Genomic DNA, 19,387 nt, shown 5'->3' on the forward strand with positions numbered 1-19,387 from the left:
CAGCTGCAACCACTTTTGAATGATCTTCAGCAAAATTTTACTTGTGTGTGATATTAGTGATATTGTTCGATAATTTCTGAGTTGTGTTGGATCACATAAATTTGAAATAGGCACAAATATGTATCTCTTCCTGTAGGTTGGCCAGGTAGCTGTCTTCCAAATTTCTTGGCATAGATGAGTGAGCACCTCCAGTGCTGCATCCATTTGTTGAAATATCTCAGTTGGTATTCTGTCACTTCCTAGAGCCTTGTTTTTTGCCAACATCTTCAGTGCAGCTTGAACTTCTTCCTTCGGTACTGCTGGTTCTTGATCATACGCTGCTCCTGAAATGGTTGAATATCAACCAATTCTTTTGGGTACAGTGACTCTGTATGTTCCTTCCATCGTCTTTTCTTTCAGCTTAAGAAATGCCGAGTGTGTTTTTCCCTTTTGCCTTTCTAACTTCAGGTCTTTGCACATTTCATTATAATACTTTACTTTGTCTTCTTGAGCCTGCCCTTGAAATCTTCCGTTCAGCTCTTGTACTTCATTATTTCTTCCTTTTGCTTTGTGTATTCTACACTGAAAAGCAAGTTTCAGAATTTCTTCTGGCATCCATTTTAGCTTTTTCTTTCCTGTCTTTTTAAAGATCTCTTGCTTTTTTCATGTATAATTTTCTTGATGTCATTCCACAACTCGTCCTGTCTTTGGTATTAGTGTTCAGTGCGTCAGATCTATTCTTAAGATATCCTTCCCTGATTGAATTACAGTTAAATATCCCTTTACAGTTTCTTCTAATTTGATTTTTACACTTATCTCCTTTATCTATCTGGAATTTATTTGATAATGAGGTAAGAAATCTAACAATTTTTTTTTCCTAATTTTTCAGCTAATTTTATTGGCTAAATTGTTGTTTACTCCTTTGTTTTGTGATACTTTCTTAATTATACACACACTCATACATCCACATACCCAGTGCCATCGAGTCGATTCTGACTCATAGCGACTAGGTTAAAACGTGTTTGTGTGCATATATGTATACGTCTACACATGTATTACAATATACATATGAGTGTATGTTCTTTTGAACCTTTTTTCTTGAACCTATTACTTTTATTTTATTTTTGTGAAAGTACTAATCAATGTAAGGAAATGTAATGTAAGAAAAAGTCTCTAACCCTAGAACACGAGTCTTCCACTCAAGAAGCGTTACCATTAACACTATTTTGATACCTCCAGAAACTTCCTTGCCTATACAAGTATATGTATGTGTGTTTGTGTGTGTGTACACATTGAATATATATTTTTTTACATAAATGGAAATATTCTATACATTGTATTTGACATCTTGCTCTTCTCCTTTATGACATACACTGAAGGCTGTTTCCACAGAAATCTCTATCTTATTCTTTAAATGGTTGTATTGTATTCCATGGAATGGATATTTTAAGTTATTTAATCAGTTCCCTTTTGATGAGTATTTTTTTTTAATTGTCTTTTGCTATTACAAACAGTGCTTCTAGGATTTCTGATTTTAAGGTTTCCTTTGTTCATATCTTCTACACCTTTTACTGTTTAGCTTGTCCTATTTTTATTTCATTTTGTGTATTGGTTTACTTCTATGCTTTTAATTTTAAAATGTTTTATAGGTTCTATTTCTTCACTTGTCATTTTAAAATATTATTTATTGTCTATAAAAGAGAAGGAAATTAATATTTATGATTCTTCCTGTTTCTTCTTTCCCTTCCACAAACCAGTTTGTGTCATTTATATTATTATCCTTAATTTCTGTAGGGGTTATTTTGTACTTTAGTATATTACACTTAAACCTGAAATCCATCTACTTTAAACTTGCTTTTTGACCTGAAATCTGAAAGGAGAGATCAGCATGTTTACATTATTTCCGTACCTCCCTCTTGCTTTACTTCTCCATTTTTTTTTAGTTATAATATTTCTACATTTCCATGATTTATAACATTTATGTTCTCTGCCCACAGTTACTTAGCCTTAATCCTATACCTAAACTTATTCAATACTCATGATCGGTCTTTTCACTATGGCTTCTCTAGCCTTGTCTTAGTTTAAACTTAAAGTCATTTTTTTTTGTCTCTAAGCAGTGTCCATAGATACCATGTTACCTGAATTTTGGACCATGCGATGCTGCTTATCTTTAGCATTTCTGTATGATAACTTCTCTGTATTGTATGATACCTTGGCCAAATATAAAAATACTGAACTGTACTTCCTTTCCCCCAGAACTTTGTAGACAGTTTTTCACTGTTTTCTAGCACTGAATGTAGCTGTAGGTAGGCCTGGGGCCAACCTGATAATATTTTACTATCATAGTTGACTTGATGCGCTTGATATGATGCCCACAAGGGACTGGCAACTTAACCAGAGCAACTCTGCATTGACCATTCAGTATCATCCTGTTGAAATATGATGTGGTTATTTAATCTGTAGGTTTCTGTCCTGTTTTATTTCAGTAATGTTTTCTTCTTTTAGATCTTTGGGGGAAAAATGTTTTAGTCTGAGATTTTCTAGTCTCTTCAAACACCAGTTATATATATGTTGGATCTTTGCCTGTCTTGCAAATTTATCATTTTATCGTCTTTCTAATTCTAACAATCTCCATGTTCTTTTCTATTTCATTTTGATTGATTTTTACAGATTTTTCATTGATAGTCCTACATGTCCTTATTTGTTTTAGCAGTTACTTATTTGTTTTAAAAGTTTGAAGGAATTTGCCTTAGAAACATCTTGGTCCTTATTTTGTTTTCAGTAGTCATTGTATTTTGGTGTCTATTTTTGAAAAGCCTGTAAAAAAAAAAAACCCATTTCTGTCAAGTCAATTCTGACTCATAGTAGCCCTATAGGTCAGAGTAGAACTGCCCTGTAGAGTTTCTAAGGAGCACCTGGTGGATTTGAACTGTCAGCCTTTTGTTTAACAGCCATAGCACTTAACCACTATACCACCAGTTTCCTGTCTATTTTTGAGTACCATGTAAATCTTTGAAGGGGATGAAAAGTACTTTAAGTATTTGGCTTTGCTATTTTCTTCATTCACAGTTGATTCTATTTTAAATATTTCTTTTTTCCATATAGATACTGCATGTGATCCTATCTGCTGAATTTCACCAAAAGTGTTGAATACCTATTTCTTGAAAACTGGCAAAGTAATGCCAGTGACCAATTCTTTTCTCTGTACCTCAGCATATAGAACAATTTCTGCTCATTTAATATTCATTAATGGATCATCAGTGCATACTCTGTCCCCTAAATGATTCAACATTGATTAAAAGCAACTAGTTCAACAGTGCAGATTCTCATTTACTCTCCAATAGATAACATGAGGGGAGTTAAGTCATGTTTTGCCATTCCTATATAAGTCATTGAAAACAAACAAATAGCCCCATTGCCATAGAGTCGATTTCAACTCATAGCAACCCTATAGGACAGAGTAGAACTTCCCCAGAGGGTTTCCAAGGAACGACTGATGGATTTGAAATGCTAACCATTTGTTTAGCAGCCGTAGCTCACTGTAGCTCTCAACCACTGCATCATCAGGACTCCGGCCACTGAATAGAACTTATAAAAGGCCCAAGTCCTTTGAAAGCAGCTATATTAATGTTTCTTCCTGTCTTTGTATATACTATCAATTATAAGAAAAGCTGCAAATCTTTCTTAAAAATGATTAGTTGTTTCTTTTTTTTTAGTTTCTTATAAACTAATATTTTTCAATGATAATGAAGCTCATTGAGTAACAGATTTCATATGCAGCTTTTGATTATTATTTTTTTTTTGATTAAAAAACTTGTAACTGGCCTATTTATTGGTCTAGTTTTCTTCATTATTATGGTAACTAAACCAATCAACAAATTATTATTGAATGACCACTCTGTAGAAGATATTGTATAATGTGTTGAGGCAGCATAATTAAAACTCTTATTTTTCAGAACATTTTGTCTTGATCACTGAAAGGGGTTATAAGCTCATTTTTAAACAATTGATTGGATTGGCTGTGAAACTGACTTGATCTAGTCAATAAAATACCAGAAAATGCAAGCAATGACATCTGAATGAGACTGACACACAAAGGCACACAAAAACTCTCTCAGGGTGTACATAGATTTTGCTACATATTGGATTGTTTACTTTTTGTTTGGGGTAATTTTAGTTCTAGACTTCTTTTCTTACTTCTTCCCTGTTTCCTTCCTTCCTTGCTTGCTTTTATCAGGCTTGCTGCATCACTGTAGGCTGTGTTATGATGTTTTTACATCAATAAAACATAAATGAAACTTTAGTTCAATATGATTAATAGGTTTAATTCTGCTACCTGCAAAATACTAATGTAGGTATGTTTTTTATTTAATGAGGTTATAAGTTTTACCTCATCTTTCTCTGCTGAATTTCATGTATATCAGGTGCATTTTATCAACTTATATTCAATGGGGCAGCGGCAATCTGGTGTCCACACCTAAAGTGTTGAATACATTCTGACTTGAGTTTGGTTGAAATCTGTGAATATCAGTTGATACTACCCTAGTCTGGAGATACCTAAGTCTGGTGGAGCCCTTTGGTCAGTTTTAAGGTCTTACTTGGGACTTAAGCTTTGGCCCAATGTTCCTGGGGTTATAGCAGGGCTGCTGGTGGAGTTAAACCCTCAGGGAGAGTCTGTGACTGGCTCAGTTGTATTTAGCACCCAGAATGTCTTGGAATATGTAAGAAACTCCAAGGGTAGCTGCCAATGGAAATACTAATACTGGGATTTAGGATGGATTCTATCTTTAAAAAAATCCACATTTTAATATACAACCAAATTAGGCATATAGGCTGCACATAGCCTCCCTGTTTGTATTCATTCTGAACTGTTTTGAAGAAGGTACTTGTTATTTGGATACAAGTAAAATCTGAACCATAAATAGACATAAAAGTGAGATCAAAACCAGGCAATATTATAGGGTAATAAAAGCTGGTCTTTTATTCACCTACCTGTTGCTCTGTCCTTTATCCTTGTGTCCTTCCTCTTTCTTCCAACAAGGAACTTCAAAAAAAAAAAACAAAACCGGTTTTCAAAACATTGATAAATAAAATTTACTTACAGTTAGTATGGATCCAAACTGATATATTATTGCTCTCCTTTTATACCATAAAAGGATTTTTGACATCAGCAAGTAGCATTTACTTGTTTTGTAGCAAAAGGCTCCCCCTCATAACTCCAGAAATCTCTCCACTTTGGCAGATCTGCCTCTGACCACATATGCAGTAGATTCAGCAGAGAAAGTGTCCTCCCCCACCACTGGATGCACAATACACATCATATCAGCAGATCTTTGTTGCATGTTTACTGTGTAGCATGTACCATAACTAGTGTTTTGCATATTATTTCATTTATTCTCAGAAAATCTATGAGATATACATAGATAGATAGATAGGTAGATAGATAGCTGCTGTTGAGTCAACACTAACTCAAGGCAACCCTATGTATAACATAACAAAATGTTGCCTGGTCCTGCGTCATTCTCATGATGGCTGACATGTTCAAGTCCTTTGTTGCGGCCACTGTGTCACTCCATCTCACCAAGAGTCTCCCTCACTGTCGTTGACCCTTTACTTCACCAAACATGATATCCTCCTCTAGTAATTGATTCCTCCTCACTATATGATCAAAGCAAGCAAGTTGGACAATATTCTTCTGTGATCCATAAGGTTTCATTGGCTAATTTTTGGAAGTAGATTACCAGGCTTTTCTTCCTAGTCCATGTTAGCCTGGAAGCTCCACTGAAACCTCTCCACAATGAGTGACCCTGGTGGTATTTGAAAATCTGGTAGAATAGTTTTTAGCATCACAGCAACGTGCAAGCCACTACACTATGATGAAGTAGCAGACAAGTAGTGGCGATGAGATATGGGTACTAGTATTACCCCATTGGCAAAGTAGTTAAGAGCTATGGCTGCTAACCAAAAAGTCAGCAGTCTGAATCCACCAGCCACTCCTTGGATACCCTATGGGGCAGTTCTACTGTGTCCTATATGGTCATTATGAGTTGGAATTGACCTGATGGCAACAGGTTGTTTTTGTTCTGTTTTTATTACAGAAGAAGAAACTGAGACACAGGAAGGTTAAGTAGCTTGCCCAAAGTCATACAACTAATAAGTGGAAAAGGTAAGATTGAAGCTGGGTGGTCTGATATCACCATTCCTCCCCTACTATAAATCCACCACACATTAGCAATGCCCCCCAAGGACTCCTCTAGAAGGAGGAAGGAAATTTGAGAAGACGAAGGGTGTAGTCTGAAGTTCAGAGTGGAAGGAATTCAGTGATTATCTAATCTACTGCCTTTACATTATACCTGAGGCAAAAGTGGATCAGGGGCTGCTCACTTATCTATTCAAGCCAACCTGCCCCTTCATGGGTGGCTAAAAACTAAATCTGTTTTTCCAAATCTCCCCCTACTATAAGAGTTATGGGAATGAAGGCTCATTAAAGATTCATGCCTAATAGATAAATTTCCCTGCAGTCCTTTATTTAATTTGGCCCAGTGCATCTAGGGAATTGACTAATGTCACTGTAAACATAGAAGACTCAATATTCCAATTAGGGTAAAGAAGTAAATCATTATTGATGAGAAGTTGGAAGAACTGAGCCCCAAATTGCATACCAAAACCCCAGTGTGTTCATCCTCTATACTTCAGGTGAATTTGTGATGATCTTTAAAAGCACAGGCACTCTTGATGAAGATGCAGGCTTCCTGGGTTGAGTTATAGCAGCAACTAATATTCTAGATGCCAGGATACAGTCACCAATGAGACCACTGCAGTTCAGTGAAGGCCCAGAGTCCGACCTTCTCACTGAGATCTCTTGTATTGCAAAGATGCGGGCACTGCCACCTCCCCTCCAAGGCTCTATGACGGGCATTTTTATTTAGGACACATATGATGCACAAACGGGATCTACTCCTGACAGCTTTCTCCTCAACACATGTTTTCCCTCTCATTCATCCATCTTACTTGTCAGCCGCCTTTTTCCTCAGTGACTATGTTTGAAATGCTGTCCCGCACATCCTTCCATAATAGAAAGGAAATTTGACACCTGAGGAGGCAATATTTCCTCTTACTCTCTAACTGTGTGGAGGGCAGGCTGGCTATTTCTCAAAATAGCCCAGTCAGCAGTATTGAGAACAGTATTGTAGAGCAAAGCAAGATTTTTTTTTCCTGATGAGATGCAAATTATACATTCTATATCTCCCATCAGTGAGAACATCATTTTGCCTTGAATAGTTACACAAGCACCTTCAAATCAATTAAGGGCTGTGATGACACTGCTTTGACATCGCATTAGCCCTTGCCTTTAGTTATGTGTCTGTTAGAAGCAGAAATAAAAAATGGTTTTGCCAGTCAGAGATGGAATTCGAAAAATCCTGGTGTTTCAAGACAGATATAGAATCACGGACTTAGGTGCTTTGTTCTATGGCTGTTTATCACAACGGCTACTTGGGTTAAGTCTTTAATTCTACGAGGGTGGAGACCATACCTTAGTCATGACTGTGAGCCCATGGTGCCTTGGGCAATGTCTTGCCCATAGTAGAATCAGGGATTACTAGACTATCCAATGGTTTTTTTGTGTTCATCAAATATCTACCGAGTGGTAATAACATATAGAGCCTGTGGTAGGCACTTTTCTAACTGAGAAAGACTTTGGGGTTTGTTTAAAATGATTCTTCACCATAGAGCCATTAGTTCAACAAATATTTGTTGAGCTTTACCATGTACCACTACCATCTGTCTGCCAGTTCCCTGGTCTGCGGTGGCTTGCATGTTGCTGTGATTCTAGGAGCTATGCCACCAGTATTTCACATACCATCAGGTTCAGCCATGGTGGGCAGGTTTCAGCAGAACTTTCAGACTAAGATGGGCTAGGAAGAAAGGCCTGGCAATCTACTTCCAAAAATTAGCCAATGAAAACCTTATGGACCACAAAGGAACATTAGCCAACTCACTTGCTCTGGACACATCATCAGGAGGGATCAATCACTAGAGGAGGAAATCACGTTTGATGAAGTAGAGGGCCAGTCAGGGTATGGGAGACCTTTGGTGAGATGGATTGGCACTGTAGTCGCAATAATGGACATGAACTTCCTGGTGACTGTTGAAATGATTCAGATCCAGGCAATGTTTTGTTCTGTTGTAAAAAAGTTGCTGTGAGTCAGAGCTGACTTGAAGCATAGCAACGACAACCACCACGTGCCAAGCTCTGTTGTGGTGCGCAGATGAAAAAGATGTAGCTCCTGATTTCAAGGGTGTTACAGTCTGATGGATGAAGCTGAGCTCCAAGATGTCAAGTGACCTAAAGTAACACACCTTGTGAATACAGAGACAGATGCTAGACTTGATCACCTTACTCAAATACTTGACACTTGTTTGAAGGTTAGCATTGGGGGACCATGGAGGGCAAGGGATTGAATCCAGAAGCAGATTGGAGAATCCAGATGTCAGTTCTTAAATCAGACATTAGAGGGATTAGCAAAAAGGTAAAACAATGCCACCCTTTTCACTCAAATCATTTTATTTCTGAAAATATAGCTATTTTTTATAATCTACATTTTTTATTTTAACATGTAGTGAATTTTTTTTAACACTAATTAATGTTTCAATACTTAAAAATGTCTCATTTTGATTTCTAATATAGTAAATACAGATAGATGTAAACCAAACAGATACTAACTGTGGGAAAAGATATGCTGGCTATTTCTCCAAATAGCCCAGTCAGCAGTATGCATACATTAGGGTTTGTTAAGGAAACCAGGAATTTGGGGTCCTCAATAATTGTTCATGTGTAAAGTAGTCAAGAGGTCAAAAAGTTTCAGAAATACTGGACTAGGATAACCTAAGATGTATGCTGTGGTGTAGAAGGAGATAAACCTGGGAAGACAGGTGAGGGTCTTGAATGCTATTAACAGAGTATTTATTTTGTAACAAAGAGGAGCCATCAGAGGTTGGCATGATCAGGGTTGTGCTTCAGAAGGAAAATTCTGGCAGTGTATGAAGGATGGGTTGGAGGAGAGAGGGAACTGGAGACCAGAAACACCAGGTAAGAAGCTCTGGCAATATCTAGCTGAGAACAGACGAAGACTTCACCTGGGGCAGTAGCAGTGGGAATTTAAAGAAGGCAAAGGAACTATGCAAGGTTTTAGTGAACTTACTGATTGATTGACTAGACGGCAGAAGGAGGAATCAAAGATGACTCCAAATGTTCTAGCCGTATCAGCAAAATTATCAAACACATTGTTCAAGATCTTCTAGGTTCAAGATCCCAGGCTAGATGCTATAGTTAAAATCCCAGGTTTCCTGGGTTCAAATCCTGGCTCTAATGGTTCCAAGCTGTGTGGTCTAAGTCATTTGCCTCTTTGTGCTTCACTTTCCTTATCTACAATAAGATGAGAATATTAGTATCTACTTTATATGGTTGATGTCAATTCATGAATTATCAGGAATGATGCAGTGTTTGGAGAGGTGCCTTGCTCCCGTTCAGCTCTTTATAAATGTTTGTTAAAGAAAAGATGGGGTGTAGGAGAGAGAAGGATGGAGACACTGAGTGTGAGAGGAGTCCTGCCTGAGGGTAGAAGCAAAGGACGGTAGATGACTTGCCTCAGAAGAAAGGCCCGGTGATCTACTTCTGAAAAATTAGCCATTGATAACCCTATGGAGCACCGTTCTACTCTGATACATGTGCGGTCACCATGAGTTGGAAACAGCTCATTGGCGGCTGGTATTGGTATCTTCAGAAATGGATGGGTTCCCATAAACCGGTTGTCTGCTTCCCACACTTACATATATTCGACAGAGGGTGGGCTTGTTAAAACTCTTGGGTAAATTTTCCAGAAGTTTTCTTTTGTTGATTTAGATTTTTGCTGACAATTTAGCCAGGTGCTTAAGTAAGTAAGTACTTCAAAGAGCAGAGGTGAGTGGTCCCCTATGGGATGGAGGGTTGGGGGGTGGGGGGTAGTAGGGAGCAGAGATGATATAGACTAGGGCTCACTTAAGTAGCCTGATGTTTTCTCTTTAAATTCATGTGAAGTTTGCATTTTATTCTGTGATATGCCTGAGTTTATTTGGGTACACGAAAATGTTTTAAATTACTTACTGCTAAGTAAAAACGGTGCTTCAGAAAGATGCTCCATGTTTATGGAATACCCCGAGCACACTGCGGCATTCTCCCAGTGGTGCTCTGGTCCGAGTAGCACTGATTTAACCCAATTATTCAGCCCCAGCATGAAAAAAAAAAAAAACTCATCTCTGTGCATGCCTTAATTCTTTGCAGGAGAAGCAATGAATCGTAAAGATTAATCATGTCTTTTCTTGTGAGTTTAATAAATAATATCAGTTTATAGGAAAGATGAAAAGTTGATATATGTAATTAATGCTGAATGAAAATGCTAGAGTCAAAGATTTGTACAAAATACTGTCCTTTTAAATATATGGAGGGGGTGCTTTTATTTTAAAATTCATGAAGATTTGAGTTTAAGCTCAGCTGCATTTTCTTCAAAGGTAATTGAAGAGTGCCCCTGCACCCCTACATTCAGAAAGAAAAGGGATAAAGAAGTTCTAAAATTAAACTAAGCCTTTTGAATTGTCTTAAGTGCTAGGGAAAGGAATTTAACTTGAATTTCAGTTATAAATAAATTTTCAAAAATTTGCTGAATGAGTTCTTGCTAGTGCAAAGGGGTAAAATGTACCACTACCAAGGATAGCTCAGCTGGTAATCTTAGTAATTATGTGATTAACCCTGACGTCATGAATGGTGGGTGGGCTGACCTTGTGTGCTTCCTGATCAAGATGCAATAAGGCGTGATGCAATAAGGAAGTAGGCAGGATCACCTGTCAACTACTCCTGGAAAACCTGTTTAACCTGAATCTATCAAGCCTTTGGAAACCCTGGCGGTGTAGTGGTTAAGTGCTACAGCTGTTAACCAAGAGGCTGGTGGTTCGAATCCACCAGGTACTCCTTGGAAACTCTATAGGACAGTTCTACTCAGACCTATAGGGTTGATATGAGTCGGAGTCAACTCGGTGGCAGTGGGTTTGGTTTGGTTTTTTGGTATCAAGCCTTTAGGCTTAACTTCTAGTTTCCAGGGTGTATAGGAGCTAGAGGAACAAGGTAAATGATACCACAAGGAAACAAGCAGACAAATCCAGAATTTGAAACATTCCACTTGACAATAGACTTGGTTCTTCAAAGGATCAATGTGCTTTAAAAAAAAAAAAGTGTGTGTGTTGGCAAGGTGTTTCCAGATTTAAAGAGTCTGAAAGATGTAACAAATGCAAAATATAAATTTTGATTAGATGCTGACTTGACAGTAAAAGCTTGAAATGTCAGTTGAGGAAACTTGAATATGGTCTGGGTATTGGAGGAGAGTAGGCAATTGTTGCTAGTTGTCTTAGGCTGGCTAATGGTACTGAGGTTATGTAGGATGCGTTGTTATTGTTGTCAGGTGTAGTTGAATACAGAATGATCCTATGTAAACAGAAGGGAACACTGCCTGGTCCTGCACCATCTTCACAATCATTATGTTTGAGCTCATTGTTGCAGCCACTTTGTCAATCCATCTCATTGAGGGTCTTGCTTTTTTTAGCTGGCCTTCTATTTTACCAAGCATGATGTCCTCCTCCAGGGACTGGTCCTTCCTGATAACATGTCTAAAGTATGTGAGACAGTCTCTCTATCCTTGCTTCTAAGGAGCATTCCGGCTGTACTTCTTCCAAGACAGATTTGTTCGTTCTTTTGGCAGTCCGTGGTATTCAATATTCTTTGTCAACACCAAAATTCAAAGGCATCAATTCTTTATATAGGACATAGGCATTATTTTTAGATGTGTATTTTGACATATTTAAGGCATAAAGTGTGACGACGTCAGTCACGTACTTTCAAATGGTTTAGCAATAAAATCTATAGAGATAAAAAGACGAGAAATCTTGCAAAAAACGGTAAAGGTATTAATAATTGTTGAATGAAGGTAATGCATACATGCTTTTTTATGGCACTATCTTCAATTTTCCTGTATGTTTGGATTTTTTCGTAATTAAAAGCAAAACAAAGAAACCAAACCCATTGCCATCGAGTCCATTGCAACTCATAGCGACCCCATGTGACAGAGTAGAACTGCCCCTTTGGGTTTCCTAGGCTGTAATCTTTACAGGAGCAGCTTGCCAGGTCTTTTCTCCCACAGTGAACGCTTAATGATATGCATATTCATTCATTAAAACAGCCACCAACCATAATATGCCCACCCATCATGTGGTAAGCACTGTGTTACATGTTGGGGAGATTCTGGCGAGCACAACAAACATGACGCCCCTGCCCTTGTGGAATTTCAATTTGGATGAAAGCACTATTAAAAATGAGACCTGAGAACAAATGAGTACTGGTGTCATAGCTGCCAGCATCATAATGACATGAAAGCCACCACAGTACAAGAAGCTGGCAGAAGGGTGGTAGATGCCCATTTTCCAGATGGCTAAATGGAGGCACAGAGAGGTTAAGCAATTAACTCAAGGCCTTATGTTGAGCTTGTAGGACTAGAAGGAAGCAAGATCCCTGGCTTACTTGGAGCTTTTTAAATGGTGATAGCTGCTTGATAAAATGTCTATCCTGTACCAGTGAGAGCTCGAATGTCTGGGAGTGACATTTTCGCAGCAGTTCCTCTCTGGCACTATATTGGACCTGGACACTAAGCTGGGTGACCGTGAAGCTCTTCATGGATCCACACACATATTTAACAACCACCGTTTTGATACGCTTGTTTTAGAGGAGATGTAAGCCCTCACTCGAAAAAAACAATCACCTTACTGTAAACGTAGGGGACATCAAGCCATTAGAAAGCTGAAAGATTTTTCTCCTTTGCCATCAGTAATGAAAGCCTGAAAAGGATTTCTCTTGAGATACTCCATTTTTTATGGATTTTCTTGGTCCACAATGAACTTGGGACTTAACTACTGCAGCCCATCCTTGCTTGACCAAAATAACTGAACCCAATATCTGGAACGATAACTTTGGTATTATTGGAAGTACTCTAGCTCAAAGCATGGGACTGTTCACACTAGGTGCAAAATAACAGAAGAAACAGTCTTATGACTCCCTTTATGGTGGTCTTCTCAATCTCACTGGTGAGCAAGGGAGTATGCTCCACCAAGCCCCTGGGTAGGGAAGCCCTCTGTAGGTTGTTTGGGAAAGACCTTGTTGTTGTTAGATGCTACCTAGCTGGCCCAAGACTCGTGGCAACCCCATACACAACAGTATAGGGCTGTTGTGATACACAGGGTTTCCACTGGTTGATTTTTGGAAGCAGATAGCCAGGCTTTTTTTTTTTTTTTTTTTCTCTCTAGGAACTTTGCTGAAGCTGTGCAGCATCACAGCAGCTTCCACTGACAGATGGGTGAGGGCTCCGCTTCAGGTGCATTGGTCTGGAATCGAACCCAGATGTCCCACATGGAAGATGAGAATTCTACTACTGAACCACCACTGACCCCATTCACTCCTCTTCCCAAAACTCTTTTTGGAAGTTAGATGGATCTTGGCTGAAAGCAGAGAACACTAGAAATATGTCATTGGATTGATTCTGACTCATATTGTTGTTTTTGGTGGGTGCTGTTGAGTTGGTTCTGACTCGTATCAACTCTATGCACAACAGAACAAACACTGTCTGGTCCTGGGCCACCCTCACAATTGTTGTTATGTTTGAGCCCATTGTTGCAGCCACTTTGTCAATCCATCTTATTGAGGGTCTTCTGCTTTTTAGCTGACTCTCTACTTTATCAAGCGTGATGTCCGTCTCTAGGAACTGATCCCTCCCAATAACATGTCCAAAGTAAGCAAGACAAAGTCTCGCCATCCTTGCTTCTAAGAAACATTCTGGCTGTACTTGTTCCAAGACAGATGTGTTCGATCTTCTGGCAGTCCATGGTATAGTCAATATTCTTCACCAACACCATAATTCAAAGGCATAATTATTCTTCGGTGTTCATTATTCATTGTCCAGCTTTCAAATACATATGAAGCATTTGAAAATATGATGGCTTGAGCCAGGTGCACCTTAGTCCTCAGAGTCACATCTTTGCTTTTGAACACGTGAAAGAGATCTTTTGCAGCAGATTTGCCCAGTGCAATGCATTGTTTGACTTCTTGACTTCTGCTTCCATGGGCATTGATTGTGGATCCAAGTAAAATAAAATCCTTGACAACTTTAATTTTTTCTCTGTTTATCATGATGTTGCTTATTGGTTCAGTTGTGAGGATTTTTATTTTCTTTATGTTGAAGTGTAATCCATACCGAAGCCTGTACTGTGTAGTCTTTGATTTTCATCAATAAGTGCTTCAAGTCCTCTTCACTTTCAGCAGTCAAGGTTGTGTCATCTGCATATCACAGGTCATTTAATGAGTCTTCCAAGAGTCCTGATGCCATATTCTTCTTCATATAGTCCAACTTCTCAGATTATTTGCTCAGGACACATATTGAATCGGGTGAAAGGACAAAACCCTGATGCACATCTTTCTTGATTTTAAACCATGCAATATCCCATTGTTCTGTTCAAATGACTGCCTCTGGGCCTATGTAGAGATTCCTCATGAGTATAATTAAGTGTTCTGGAATTCCCATTCTTCACAATGTTATCCATGATTTGTTATGCTCCTCACAGTTGAACGCCTGTGAATAGTCTATAAAACACAGGTAAACATCTTTCTGGTATTCTTTCCTTTCAGCCAAGATCCATTTGACATAAGCAATGAGGTCATGTTCCTTGTACCACATCCTCTTCTGAATCCAGCTTGAGTTTCTGGTAGTTCCCTGTCCATGTCTGGTAGTTCCCTGTTCAGCAAAATTTTACTTGCATGTGATGTGTTGTATTAAAGATATCCTTTGAAAATTTCCTCATTCTGTTGGATCACCTTTCTTTGGAATGGGCACAAACATAGATCTCTTCCAGTCAGCTGGCCAGGTACCTGTCTTCCAGATTTCTTGGCATAGAGGAGTGAACGCTTCCAGCGTTGCATCCATTTGTTGAAACATCTCAATTGGTATTCTGTCAAATCCTGGAGACTGTTTTTCAATAATGCCTTCAGTGCAGCTTGGAATTCTTCCTTCAGTACCATTGGTTCTTACTCATATGCTCCCTCCTGAAATGGTTGAATGTTTACCAATTCATTTTGGTACAGTGACTCTGTGTATTCCTTCCATCTCCTTTTAATGCTTCTCGGTCATTCAATATTTTGTCCATAGAATCCTTCACTATTGCAACTTGAGGCTTAAATTTTTCTTCAGTTCCTTCAGCTTGAGAAATGCTGAGTGTGTTCTTTCCTTTTGGTTTTCTAACTCCAGGTCTTTCCACATTTCATTATAATACTTTATTTGGTCTTCTCGAACTGCCCCTTAAAATCTTCGGTTCAGTTCCTTTACATCATCATTTCTTCCATTCTCCTTAGCTACCGTATGTTCAAAAGCAAGTTTCAGAGTCTCTCCTGAACATCCATTTTGGTCTTTTCTTTCTTTCATGTCTTTTTAATAACCTTTTGCTTTTTTCATGTATGATGTTCTTGATGTCATTCTACTACTCCTCTGGTGTTTGGTCATTAGTGTTCAATGCATCAAATCTATTCTTGAGATGGTCTGTATGTATCCATTCATAAATTATTGTTTGTTATTATTATTGTTGCAGGGGTGTATATGCTGTAGTATTTAGCATAGTTACCTTTTATTTTTGCTTACCTCTCAGTGTCTTTCTTTGCCTTGTTCATGTTGCGCTGACTTCTCCCATATTATGTACAAGCATACCTCATTTTATTGTGCTTTACTTTATCGCACTTTGGAGATATTGTGTTTTTTACAAATTTAAATCTTGTGGCAACCTGGCATTGAGGAAGTCTACTAGCACTATTCTTCCAACAGCATGTGCTTACTTTGTGTCCCTGTTTCACATTTTGGTAATTCTCTCAATATTTCAAGTCTTTTCATTATTATTATGTTATGGTGATCTGTGATCTTTGATGTTACTATTGTGATTGCTTTGGTGTACCAAGAACTGCACCTGTATAAGACGGCAAACTTGATAAATGTTGTATGTGTTCTGACTGCTCCACCGATTGGCCTTTCCCCCATCTCTTTTCCTCTTCTCAGGCCTTCCTATTCCCTGAGACATGACAATATTGAAATTAGGCCAATAAATAACCCTACAATGGCCTGTAAGTGTTCAAATGAATAGAAGAGTTACACGTCTCTCACTTTAAATCCAAAGCTAGAAATATTAAGCTTAGTGAGGAAGGCATGTCAAAAAACCAAGACAGACTGAAAGCTAGGCCGTTCGTGCCAAACAGTTAGCCAAGTTGTGAATGCAAAGGAAAAGTTCTTGAAGGAAATTAAAAATGCTACTCCAGTAAACATACAAATGATATGAAAATGAAATAGCCTTATTGCTGATATGAATAAAGTTTTAGTGGTCTAGAGAGAAAATCAAACCAGCTACAACATTCCCTTAAGCCAAAACCTAATCCAGAGCAAGGCCCTAAGTCTCTTCAATTCTGTAAAGGCCGAAAGAGGTGAGGAAACTGCAGAAGAAAAGTTCGAAGCTAGCAGAGGTTGGGAACCTTGGTGCTGTAGTGGTTAAGAGCTACGGCTGCTAACCAAAAGGTCAGCAGTTGGAATCCCCCAGGCGCTCCTTGGAAACCCTATGGGGCAGTTCTCCTCTGTCCTATAGAGTTGCTATGAGTCAGAATCGACTCAACAGCAATGGTTTTTTTGGGGGTTTTAGCAGAGGTTGGTTCATGAGGTTTAGGGAGAGGAGCCGTCTGCATAACATAGAAGTGCAATCAGAGCAGCAAGGGCTGATGCGGAAGCTTTAGCAGGTTATCCAGAAGATCTAGCTAAGATGATTGATGAAGGCAGCTGTACTAAGCAACGGGTTTTCAATGTAGATGAAAAAGCCTTGTATTGGAAGAAGATGCCATCTAGGACTTTCATAGCTGGAGAGTAGTAGTCAATGCCTGGCTTCAAAGCTTCAAAGGACAGGCCGATTCTCTTGTTAGGGGTTAATGCAGCTGGTAACTCTTAAGTTGAAGACAATGCTCTTTTACCACTCTAAAAATCCTAGGGCCCTTAAGAATTATGCTAAATCTACTCTTCCTGTGGTCAGTAAATGGAACAACAAAGTCTGGATGACGGCACATCCGTTTACAACATGGTTTACTGAATATTTTAAGCCTGCTGTTGAGACCTACTGCTCTGAAAAAAAGATTCCTTTCAAAATATTACTGCATTGACAATGCACCTGATCACCCAAGAACTATGATGGAGATGTGCAAGGAGGCTAATGTTGTTTTCATGCCTGGTAACACAGCGTCCATTCTGCAGCCCGTGGATCAAGGAGTAATTTTGACTTTCAAGTCTTATTTATTTAAGAAACACATTTCTTAAGACTATAACTGTCACAGATAGTGATTCCTCTGATGGAGCTGGGTAAAGTAAATTGAAAACCTTCTGGAAAGGATTCATCATTCTAGATGCCATTAAGAACATTCGTCACTCATGGGAGAAGGTCAAAATATCAACATTAACAGGAGTTTGGAAGAAATTGATTCCAGCCCTCGTGGGTGACTTTTAGCGGTTCAAGATTTCAGAGGAGGAAGTTACTGTAGGTGTGGTAGAAATATCAAGAGAACCAGAATTAGAAGTGGAACCTGAAGATGCTGCGATCTCATGATAAAATTTTACTGAACGAGGAGTTGCTTCTTATGGATGAGCAAAGAAATCATTTCTTGAGATGGAATCTACTCCTGGTGAAGGTGTTGTGAACATTGTTGAAATGACAACAAACGACTTAGAATATAACATAAACTTAGTTGATAAAGCAGCAGAAGGGTTTGAGAGGATCGACTCCAATTTCAAAAGAAGTTTTTCTGTGGGTAAAATGCCATCAAACAGCATCTCATGTTAAAGAAATATCTTTTGTGAAAAGAAAAGTCAATTGATGTGACAAACCACATTGTTGCGCTATTTTAAGAAATTGCTACAGCCACCCCAACCTTCAGCAACAACCACCCTGATCAGTCAGCAGCCAGCAACATTGAGACAAGACCCTCCACTGGCAAAAACATTATGATTTGCTGAAGGCTCAGATGATGACTAGCATTGTTTAGCAATAAATTATTTTATAATTAAGGTATGTACATTGTTTTTCTTTTTAGACATTATGCTATTGCACACTTAATAGACTACTGTGTAGTGTAGACTTAACTTTTTTATGCACTGGGAAGCCATATTTTCTTTATTGTGGTGGTCTGAAACTGAACCCACGGTATCTTGAAAGAATGCCTGTATTGTCTTTCCGTTAACCAAAATTACCATATGTCTACTATCTAGTTGGTAGTTTTCCCTCTCTTCTCCTCTTATCCCTGGTAACCACCAAACAATGTTACTTTCTGTGTGTAAACATTTTTTAAAAAATCTTTTTATAATAGTGGTCTCATATAATATTTGTCCTTTTGTGATTGACTTATTTCACTCAGCATAATGTCCTCCCGATTCATCCATGTTGTGAGATGTTTCAGGGATTTGTCACTATTCTTTATCATTGCATAGTATTCCATTGTGTGTATGTACCACAGTTTTTTTAAATCCATTTATTAGTTGATGGGCATTTAGGTTGTTTCCATCTTTTTGGTGTTGTGAATAATGCTGCAAGGAACATGGGTGTGCGTATGTCTATTCTTGTTACAGCTCTTATTTCTCTAAGATATATACCTGGAAGTGGGATTGCTGGATCATATGATGTTTATATTTCATACTTTTTAAGGAAGCACCATACTGTTTTCCATAGTGGTTGTACCACTTTACATTCCCACCAGCAGTGCATAAGAGTTCTAATCTTCCCACAACCTCACCTGCATTTGTTGTTTTCGGATTTTTGGGTCAGTGCCATTTTTGCTGGGGTGAGATGGTATCTCATTGTAGTTTTGATCTGTATCTCTCTAATTTTTTTAATGGCTAATGATTTTGAGCATCTCTTCATGTGTTTGTTAGCTGCCTGAATGTCTTCTTTGGTGAAATGTCTGTTCATGTCCTTTGACCGTTTTTCAATTGGATTTTTTGTCTCTTTGTTGCTGAAGTTTGCTATAAATTATAGAAATTAGACACTTGTCGAATATGTAGTAGCCAAAAATTTTTCCCAGTGTGTAAATTCCTTTTTTTTTTTTTTTACTCTTTTGGAGAAGTCTTTTGATGTGTAAGTGTAACTTTTAATCCATGTGCCTAAGACATTATGAGCTGCTGGAAGTAAGGGAGCAAGTCTGTTAGCTTGCCACAGACTCCTGGGTTTTATGTTAAACAAATGATTTTTGATGAGGAGGTCTGACTCTTCCTCT

This window comes from Elephas maximus, chromosome 6 (genome assembly GCF_024166365.1).
Source record: "Elephas maximus indicus isolate mEleMax1 chromosome 6, mEleMax1 primary haplotype, whole genome shotgun sequence".
NCBI lineage: Eukaryota > Metazoa > Chordata > Mammalia > Proboscidea > Elephantidae > Elephas > Elephas maximus.